The sequence below is a fragment of the Callorhinus ursinus genome, unplaced genomic scaffold, assembly GCF_003265705.2.
Source record: "Callorhinus ursinus isolate GAN/ISIS: 27379988/994484 unplaced genomic scaffold, GSC_fseal_2.0 scaffold1, whole genome shotgun sequence".
NCBI classification, from domain to species: Eukaryota; Metazoa; Chordata; class Mammalia; order Carnivora; family Otariidae; genus Callorhinus; species Callorhinus ursinus.
The window spans coordinates 139,247,589-139,258,411 of record NW_027397063.1 but is presented as its reverse complement, the minus strand read 5'-3'; the positions used below and the strand labels follow the sequence as shown (position 1 = coordinate 139,258,411).

Genomic DNA, 10,823 nt, shown 5'->3' with positions numbered 1-10,823 from the left:
CTTTCTTTTGGTGTCCATTAGCATGGTAAATGGTTTTCCACCCCCTCACTTTCAATGTGGGGTTGTCTTTGGGTCTAAAATGAGTCTCTTGCAGACAGCATATCGATGGGTCTTGTTTTTTAATCCAATCTGATAGCCTGTGTCTTTTGATTGGGGCATTTAGCCCATTTACATTCAGGGTAACTATTGAAAGATATGAATTTTGTGCCATTGTATTGCCTGTAAGGTGGCTATTACTGTATATTGTCTGTGTTCCTTTCTGGTCTATGCTGCTTTTAGGCTCTCTCTTTGCTTAGAGGACCGCTTTCAATATTTCTTGGAGGGCTTGTTTTGTGTTTCCAAATTCCTTTAGTTTTTCTTTGTCCTGGAAGCTTTTTATCTCTCCTTCTATGTTCAATGACAGCCTAGCTGGATATAGTATTCTTGGCTGCATATTTTTCTCGTTTAGTGCTCTGAAGATATCATGCCAGTCCTTTCTGGCCTGCCAGATCTCCGTGGATAGGTGTGTTGCCAGTCTAATGTTTCTACCTTTATCGGTTACATATCTCTTCTCCCGAGCTGCTTTCAAGATTTTCTCCATGTCTCTGAGACTCGTAAGTTTTACTATAAGATGTCGGGGTGTTGACCTATTTTTATTGATTTTGAGAGGGGTTCTCTGTCCCTCCTGGATTTTGATGCCTGTTTCCTTCCCCACATTAGGGAAGTTCTCTGCTATAATTTGCTCCAATATACCTTCTGCCCCTCTCTCTCGTTCTTCTTCTGGGATCCCAATTATTCTAATGTTGTTTCGTCTTATGGTATCGCTTATCTCTCGAATTCTGCCCTCGTGATCCAATAGTTGTTTATCTCTTTTTCTCAGCTTCTTTATTTTCCATCATTTGGTCTTCTATATCGCTGATTCTCTCTTCTGCCTCATTTATCCTAGCATTTAGTGCCCCCATTTTTGATTGCACCTCATTAATAGCCTTTTTGATTTCGATTTGGTTAGATTTTAGTTCTTTTATTTCTCCAGGAATGGTGTCTCTAATAACTTCCATGTTTTTTTCAAGCCCAGCTAGTATCTTTAAAATCATGATTCTGAGCTCTAGGTCCGACATCGCACTAATGTCCACATTGAGTAGGTCCATGGCAGATGGTACTACCTCTTGTTCTTTTTGCTGAGGTGACTTTTTTCGTCTTGTCATTTTGTCCAGAGGAGAATAGATGAATGAGAGAAGAAAATGCTAACAGGTTAACAATGTCCCCAGCAAATATACTCTATACAAATCAGAAAAGACCTGAAACCAGGGGAAAAGAAAGGGAAAGAAAGCAAAAAGAAAGAGAAAAAAAAGAAAAAGAAAAAGAAAAAGATAAAAACAAACGAAAACAGAACAAAACAAAACAAAAAAAGCAGAATATGATCAAATATGATCAGGCTTGTGCCTAGATCAGTGCCACACACTAGATTTTGGGTGTATTTTGGTCTGTTAGAAGGTAGTGCCTCCTAAAATTGTAAAGAAAGAAACACTTATATATGTACAAAATATGGGTTGTTACAATGAAGGGATGGAAGATGACTGTAAAGATGAAAATTATAAAAGATTTTATAAAAGGAATTGATAAGTTTTTTGCAAAAAGAAAGAAGAAGATTTCAAAAAATAAAGGGAGAGAATGTGATCAGGCAAGAGACTAGAACAAAGCCATACGCTAGAGATTTAGGGTATATTTTGATCTGTTAGAAGAAAAATAAAAGAAGAAGAAGATAGCAGGAGGGGAAGAATGAAGTGGAGTAAGTCGGAGGGGGAGACGAGCCATTAGAGATGATGGACTCTGAAAAACAAACTGAGGGTTCTAGAGAGGAGGGAGGGGTGGGGGGATGGGTTAGCCTGGTGATGGGTATTAAAGAGGGCACATTCTGCGTGGAGCACTGGGTGTTATGCACAAACAATGAATCATGGAATACATCAAAAACTAATGATGTAATGTATGGTGATAACATAACAATAAAAAATTATTAAAAAAATTAACTTTGAAAAACTAATGAATCATGGTAAAAAAACCATGAATTCTATGTGCAGTATTCCCCTAGCGCTGGAGTTCTCCCGTTCTCCTTGATTGGTAAACTTGGTCTTGGCTTGCTGGCTGTTCGTGCTGATCTTCTGGGGGAGGGGCCTGTTGCCGTGGTTCCCAAATGTCTTTGCTGGAGGCGGAATTCCCCCACCCTTGTGAGTCTGGGCTAAGCAAGCTGCTCGTGTTTGCTCTCGGGAGCTTTTGTTCTGTACAAGCTCTCGGTACAGCTTTGGAGGACCAGGGTGAAAATGGCGGCCTCCCAATCTCTGCCCCGGAGGAGCCGAGAACTCGGGGTCCTGCTCCTCAGTGCGCCCCCAGAGAAAAGCAGTCACTCCTGTCTCCCCAGTGTCCAGCCGCACTCTGTACTCACCCGGCCTGTGATCGAGTGTTTCTATCTCTAGCACCCGACCCCGTGTGGAGTCTCCAAACCCAGCAGATCCCTGTGGTGTGCTCCCGTGCCGTTCCTCCCGGGGGAGGAAGGGGAGTCTCCCTGGCTCTGCTGCTTGTTGGGTCTCTGCTGGAGGCGCAGGGGCCCGACTGGGCCGCGGATCACGGTTTATGGCCACCCCGAGCTGCGAGCCCGCGCCTCGGCTCCGTCTCTGCAGCCGGCTTCCCCACTCTGATACCTGGGAGCTGTGCCGCACTCAGGCACCCCCGGTCTTTCTGTGACCCCGAGGGTCCTGAGACCACACTGTCCCTTGAGGGTTCCACCCCCCACTTAGCCACTGGAGCGACGTCCCTCAGCGGAGCCGACTTCTAAAAGGTCCGATTTTGTGCTCTGCGGCTCTATCACTTGGCACAAGTGGCCTACGGAGGCCCCCTCCCCCACCGTCTATCCTCCCGAATATCGCCTCGGATTCACTTCTCCGCACGTCCTACCTTCCAGTAAGTGGTCGCTTCTCTGTTCAGAGTTGTTGCTATTCTCTTCTTCGATCTCCTGTTGAGTTCGTAGGTGTTCAGAATGGTTTGATATCCATTCAGCTGAATTCCTGAGACCAGACGAAATCCAGGTCTCCTACTCCTCTGCCATCTTGCTTCTCCCTCCACTGTATTCCCAATTTCAAGTACAAGAGAGAGCAAAGTGAAGGACTTTATAAAGAAGCAGGAAGTGTTTAGCTTTCAGTGTCTTAGGCCTCAGTTGACTCATTGGGTCACATTAGAAAATAAACAGCCTGCTTCGCATTTTCTGCTACAACGGGAGTTTTTAGATGCTCAGAACCTGGGACACTTGTGCACGTCTAGTGAATAGGTGAACCTTGGGATTCTGTCAGACAAGTTTCTCCTGCATATGACAGTCGGAATCTTGTATAACACTCTCTAACCTTTTCCTTTCTCATGGGTTCCTAATTCTGCCATCTTCTGCTTGCTATAAAAGAATCAGCCCATCTTTTTTTTTTTAATTTTATTTTATTATGTTATGTTAGTCACCATACATTACATCATTAGTTTTTGGTGTAGTGTTCCATGATTCATTGTTTGTGCATAACACCCAGTGCTCCATTCAATACATGCCCTCCTTAATACCCATTACTGGGCTAACCCATCCCCCTACCCACTCCCCTCTAAAACCCTCAGTTTGTTTCTCAGAGTCCATAGTCTCTCATGGTTCATCTCCCCCTCCAATTTCCACCCCCTTCATTTTTCCCTTCCTACTATCTTCTTCTTCTTCTTTTTTTTTAATCATATAATGTATTATTTGTTTCAGAGGTACAGGTCTGTGATTCATCAGTCTTACACAATTCACAGTGCTCACCATAGCACATACCCTCCCCACTGTCTATCACCCAGCCACCCCATCCCTCCCACCCCCCACCACTCCAGCAACCCTCAGTTTGTTTCCTGAGATTAAGAATTTCTCATATCAGTGGGATCATATGATACTTGTCTTTCTCTGATTGACTTATTTCACTTAGCATAATACCCTCTAGTTCCATCTACGTCATTGCAAATGGCAAGATTTCGTTTTTTTTTTGATGGCTGCATAATATTCTATTGTATATATATACCACATCTTTTTTATCCATTCATCTGATGATGGATGTCTTGGCTCTTTCCATAGTTTGGCTATTTTGGACATTGCTTCCATAAACATTGGGGTGCACGTACCCCTTCGGATCACTACATTTGTATCTTTGGGGTAAATGCCCAGTAGTGCAATTGCTGGGTCATAGGGTAGCTCTCTTTTCAACTTTTTGAGGAACCTCCATACTGTTTTCCAGAGTGGCTGCACCAGCTTGCATTCCCACCAACAGTGTAGGAGGGTTCCCCTTTCTCGACATCCCTGCCAACATCTGTCGTTTCCTGACTTGTTAATTTTAGCCATTCTGACTGGTGTGAGTTGGTATCTCATTGAGGTTTTGGCTTGGATTTCCCTGATGCCGAGTGATGTTGAGCACTTTTTCATGTGTCTATTGGCCATTTGGATGTCTTCTTTGAAAAAATGTCTGTTCATGTCTTCTGCCCATTTCTTGATTGGATCATTTGTTCTTTGGGTGTTGAGTTTGGTAAGTTCTTTATAGATTTTGGATACTAGACCTTTGTCTGATATGTCATTTGCAAATAGCTTCTCCCATTCTGTCAGTTGTCTTTTGGTTTTGTGGACTGTTTCTTTTGCTGTGCAAAAGCTTTTTATCTTGATGAAGTCCCAATAGTTCATTTTTCCCTTGCTTCCCTTGCCTTTGGCAATGTTTCTAGGAAGAAGTTGCTGCGGCTGAGGTCGAAGAGGTTGCTGCCTGTGTTCTCCTCTAGGATTTTGATGGATTCCTGTCTCACATCTAGGTCTTTCATCCATTTGGAGTCTATTTTTGTGTGTGGTGTAAGGAAATGGTCCAGTTTCATTCTTCTGCATGTGGCTGTCCAATTTTCCCAACACCATTTGTTGAAGAGACTGTCTTTTTCCCATTGGACATTCTTTCCTGCTTTGTCAAAGATGAGTTGACCATAGAGTTGAGGGTCCATTTCTGGGCTCTCTATTCTGTTCCGTTTATCTATGTGTCTGCTTTTTTGCCAGTACCATACTATCTTGATGATTACAGCTTTGTATAGAGCTTGAAGTCCAGAATTGTGATGTCGCCAGCTTTGCTTTTCTTTTTCAACATTCCTCTGGCTATTCGGGGTCTTTTCTGTTTCCATACAAATTTTAAGATAATTTGTTCCATTTCTTTGAAAAAAGTTGATGGTTTTTAAACTGAGAGTTCTAGAGGGGAGGGACATGGGGGGATGTGTTCGCCTGGTGATGGGTATTAAAGAGGGCATGTATTGAATGGAGCACTGGGTGTTATAGGCAAATAATGAATCATGGAACATTACATCAAAAACTAATGATGTAATGTATGGTGATTAATATAACATAATAAAATAAAAAAACAATATAATAGACAAAAAACGTTGATGGTATTTTGATAGGGATTGCATTGAATGTGTAGATTGCTCTAGGTAGCATTGACATTGTCACAATATTTGTTCTTCCAATCCATGAGCATGGAACCTTTTTCCATTTCTTTGTGTCTTCCTCAATTTCTTTCATGAGTATTCTATAGTTTTCTGAGTACAGATTCTTTGCCTCTTTCGTTAGATTTATTCTTACGGTTTTGGGTGCAATTGTAAATGGGATCCACTCCTTAATTTCTCTCTCTTCTGTCTTGTTGTTGGTGTATAGGAATGCCACTGATTTCTGTACATTGATTTTATATCCTGCCACTTTACTGAATTCCTGTATGAGTCCTAGCAGTTTGGGTGTAGAGTCTTTTGGGTTTTCCACATAAAGTATCATATCATCTGCAAAGAGTGAGAGTTTGATTTCTTCTTTGCCGATTCGGATACATTTTATTTCTTTTTGTTGTCTGATTGCTGTGGCTAGGACTTCTAGTACTATGTTGAATAGCAGTGGTGATAGTTCAGCCCATCTTTTGATCCACATACAAAAAGTACAAAAGTGGAGAAGGATAATGAATCCTGAAAAAACTTTGAGTTTTGTAGTTATCAGTATCCCATCCTATCCCCTCAGAATTTACCTCTGTAAGACAAAGGCTGCTACTGTGACATCTGTGAATCTCTGCCCAGTAGATTTTTTATGGTCCTGGGAGCACACAGCCTGTATGGAAGGCAAGCCAAAAGATCGGTGTTCTGGAAGCAGCAGTCAACTAATCACTTTAGTAGATGGTGGATAAATATCCCAGATTTTCATGTCTTGGGAAGGATAATTCTGATGTTTGTGTCATACACTGGCTCCTGGAGGTCCTACGAAGGCTGAGCTGCAGCTGTCCCAGGAAGAACTTGTTGGATAACATGTTGGCTGCCTTCTCTTCCTTGCCTCACTTCTCCACTCTGCTGGTGTTCCCCAGATCACCAACTATTGCACTAGAACCCTGGTATCAGGACCTGCTCTAGGGAAATCCAAACTAAAACATCTGCTGAAAGGATAAAGAGGAAACTCCAGAAGAAGTAGGTACTGATGACCACCAAAGCTGTGAAAGAGAGACTGGAAAAAGTTAAAAGGTGCAACCACTGAACCTGGTGCATTTAGGACTCTTTTGAATTCCTTCTTTTTCCTCAATGACTTTGCCGAAAATGAGGCCTTCTATGATTATTAGATATTAGGAAGACCATAGTCAAATTTTTGAAGTGTGGATGTAGAGCACCTAACAGAGTGCCTGGCACATAGTACATGCATACAGTAGCTTCAAATTCATGAACATGGACATGTCAGACATGTTGGTCAACAACCTCCCTCAGTCTTTTCAGTGTTCATTACTGTTACATCTGTTCTCCTCTTCCACCACTCCTCATGGACTGTCCAGTTGATTTTTCCAGTCCAGGTGTGGGTTTTACATTCACCCATATTAACCCTTTTCTTGTTAGATTTACCTATTTCCAGTTACTGGAGTTCTTTTGGCTCCTGATTCTTTCACCATACTCCTGCTGCTCTGTCCAGCTTCTCTCTCCCCACAGTTCTTCTCAGGACCTTATCTCTGTCCTCATCCAAGGCACTGGCACAGTTCTCACCCAGGAGTGAAGTTAAGAATCTGGGCAGGAAATCATGTGACTGGTGCCACTACTTACCTTTATCTTAGGAGTAGTAGGATAGCAAGGAGAGAAAGTGGCTTAAAGTAGCATAAGAGAAAGAAGGTTTATTTTAAGCACTCTGGGAAATTTCATGTACTCTCATTTCTCTCTGCCATATGGATCCTCGTGGTTTCCTATTTCTGCTAGAGCAAATGCTGCATCTGCCAGCTCATGCAGACTTGGATTTCTGCTCATTTGCTGAGACTCACAGTGAGCTATCATGGCTGCCCTCAAGGAGTTCCTTCAGATCCCAAGACCACTTGGCTTTCCAGCTCAGCTCCATATGTTCACATGTCCTTCAGATTGACCCATTTCGGTACAAGTGTCCACATCTGCTTCAACCATCTGTGGCCAAAGACAAAATCAAATTATATAATGAGCCGCCCCTTCAAGATTTTGAGTGGGGCAGTTTCTTCATGTTGAGCCATAAAAGAGAAGAAAATGATTGCAGATATATCTAGAATTCCTCCAAAAGCCAAAAATGACTCTAGAGTCAAGAGGGCATTCATGGTGTAGATTCTGGAGACATCAGCATTTCAAGACCTCATAACCTTAAAGTGAGGTATGTAGTACCCACAGAAGACAGCCAAGTCCATATTAATGTCTACTGGGAGCCTACTTTTATTAGGAAGGCATTTATTTATTCATTACTGGGGAAACCCAACAATTTCCTATAGTTCCATTCTGATTTTAATTAGAATATTAATCAGCTATGCTCTGCACAATTTTGGCTAAAAATCCACAATGCAATATACTAAAATTCCTAGGAACAGAGCCAATTTAATTTGTAGTAGATATTTTGCCGCAGGTTAGCATTAGGAACTTATTATTGCATGTCTTATCCAGCTATTATTATTATAAATGTGCATATTGTGCAAATTAAAATCATATTTTATTCAGGATAAAACCTTTCTGTTTGCTTGAGTCCTAGTGACTGTGTCTCTGTTCCTGAGGGAATTTAGTACTTGTGACATCTCTCATGGTAGATCTAGCAAAGAAATGCCTTGGGACATTCAGCCACTTACCATTTCTGGAAGGACATTGTTTGCACTGAGGACACAGAGAAGGACCAGATGATGGCCATCACTGTGTCTTTGTTCAAGGATCTTTCCGCACATAGAATAATGTATGATAAATATTATGATGGGGAAGTGCAGGATGCTATGGTTTACTTGGTGAGAGCCCTAACCTTGTCAAGGGAGTCAGGAAAAGCCTCCTGGAGTCTAGGATGTATAAGCCAAGACCTGACAATTGAGTAGAAGTTAAAAAAGGGAAGAGAGAGTAGGGTATGGGAAGAATGACCTAATGTTCAGTGTGGTTGCATTATAGAGGGTGCAATGAGGATTGGCAAGGCCAGAACTGGAGAACCAGAGTGGAGCCAGGTAATGGAGAATTTTGAAGCCATGGTATGGAATTTACCCTAAAGAACAATGGGAAGCCAATGAGGCCTTTAGTAGAGGAGTAGTATGATGAGATTTGCATTTTAGTAGAATCCCTCTGACTAAGAAGTAGAGCATGTGTTGGAAGGAAATAACAGTAGAAGCAGAGACATTTGTTAGGAAATAATTTCCATGATGCAGTCAAGAAAAGATCATGACTGGGACTATGGGTGTATCTATGGAAATGGAGAGAAGTGGGTGGATGGAGGGATAATTTGGGGGGTGAAATGGATAGGTGGTGATGATTGATTAGATGGGCAGGTGAGAAGGAGTGATAGATCATGGGAGAATTCTAGGTTTGTTTGAAACATCTTGGTGGATTATGGTGTCATTTATTGAGATAAGGAATATGGGAGGAGAAGCATTTTTAATTTTAAATTTTGTCGAGGGGAGGAGGTGGGGAGAGGAAATGAGTTCAAATTTGAACACATTGAGTTTGAAGGGCTGGGGAATCCCCATAGGTTTGAAGGGCTGGGAGACCCATAGGCTGCTCTCTTGGAGGTAGGTGGACATATGGATCTTCTTTTCAGGAAAAGAGACCTGGTGGAAGATAAAGACTGAGAAATCTCAACACAGGAATGGTCTTTGAAGCCATGAGTTTTGTTGGAGTATTCCAGGAAAGCATACCAGTTGAGAAGAAAGGAAGTCGCAAGACAGAGCCTTGAGCAACAGCCTGAGGGTGGGGGAAAGAGGAACATGCAAAGGAGACTGAGAAGAAGTGTGCAGGGTGGCTGAGGGGAAACCAGGAAACACTGGAGCCACCTGCGCTTAGGTAAATGTGTCATGGAACTGAGAGGGCAGAGTCAACAGTTTCAAATGCTGCTAAAGGCTCAAATAAGATGGTGCCCCAGAGAGCTGAACTCAATCCCATATGCCTATAACCCCAGAGTCCATAGCCAAAGGTTTTAGCCCCCACTCACCATTGCATACTTATATTCAGTTTCCTGCCCTTCTTTCTTTTTGAGTTTAAATGTATTTTCACCATGAAAAGAAATATACCCAGTATCAATAGGTATTCAGTGTAGTGACTGGGTTTTGACTTGAACTCTCTCTGCCATTTTGATTGGAAAGCTTCATCCAGAAATATATAATCATTGCTTTTCTGTACTCACTGTTTCACCATCACATAAACGTTCATATTTATTTAGTAGCTCCATTAAAATAGTGGTTCTCAAATGAGGTCCCTAGAACAAAATCAATAATATCACCTCAGGTGGTAAGCAGAATTCTAAGATGGACCCTATATTCCTGACTCCCTGGTGTACATGTTCTCCATAATTCTCTCCCTTTGAGTGTGAGTGGGACTTCTGAATATAATGGGTTATCAATTCCATGATTATGTTAATAAAAAGAAGGGATTTTCCAGATGTAATTAAGGTCCCTAATCAGTCAACTTTGAGTTGATCAAAAGGGAGATTATTTGGATGGGACTGACATAATCTATTAAATCCTTAGGATTGAATCCTTCCTCAGGAAGGAAACCTGAGCCTTCCCTGACAGAACAAATTCAAATAATGAAATAAATGTCTTTTTCTGGCCTTGGAATGATGAAAATTGCTATATTGTGGGAGAGCCCATGAAAAGTCTGTGTGGCAAGGACCTGAAGGTGACCTCCAGTCCCTGGATAACAGCCAGCAAGAAAAGGGGCCCTCAGTTCTACACCCACAGGGAGGTGAATTCTGCTACCAGCCACCCCAGCTGGGAGAAGACTCTAAGTTCCAGAATGGAATGCTGTCCAACCAATACCTTGATACCATTGTGCCACCAGCCAATGTTGCTGTGGGCTGTCCCTCCTAGTGGGCTCTGAATGCAGAGAGTTCTCTGCTCTCCTCACCCTGTGCTGCACACATCCTCTTACTGTCTTCTCCTCCTATGGCACCTGCTGGGGTCCATGGGTCCCTGGTGACCCCCTGCCACCAGCACAAGTGCAGCCAAGGTCCCAGTTCCACCAAAGCATCTGAAGAAAGAGTCAAGTGGCCTCTGATCATTCAGTCCAGACACAGGCCCTGACTGAGGAAAATTTGCCCCAGCTATGAGCAAAACCCACTGAAAAGAGGGAGGGACAGTGTAATTCATTTAAACCCTCCTGGTCTGAGTTTCCCCATGGAAAATGGAACAATAATGGTTCTTGATTTGGTCTGGACTCAAACCTGACTGTACACTTTCAGCTGTGGCCCAAGGGCCAGTCTGGCCCTGCTCTGAGCCTCACACCCTCACCAGGTTCTGAGCAACAAGTAGGGAGATGCAAACCAAAGGGCACATGGAAGCTAC

General features: G+C 42.6%; 1 long non-coding RNA gene across 1 annotated transcript; it reads right to left on the bottom strand.

The window, feature by feature from the left end:
• Positions 1-7,196: 7,196 nt before the first annotated feature.
• On the bottom strand, positions 7,197-10,408 carry LOC141374226 (uncharacterized). The gene is made up of 3 exons (XR_012380980.1): positions 10,299-10,408; positions 9,473-9,736; positions 7,197-7,458 (listed from the first exon to the last, which is right to left on the bottom strand). It is a non-coding gene; the product is annotated as an uncharacterized lncRNA (long non-coding RNA).
• Positions 10,409-10,823: the final 415 nt, after the last annotated feature.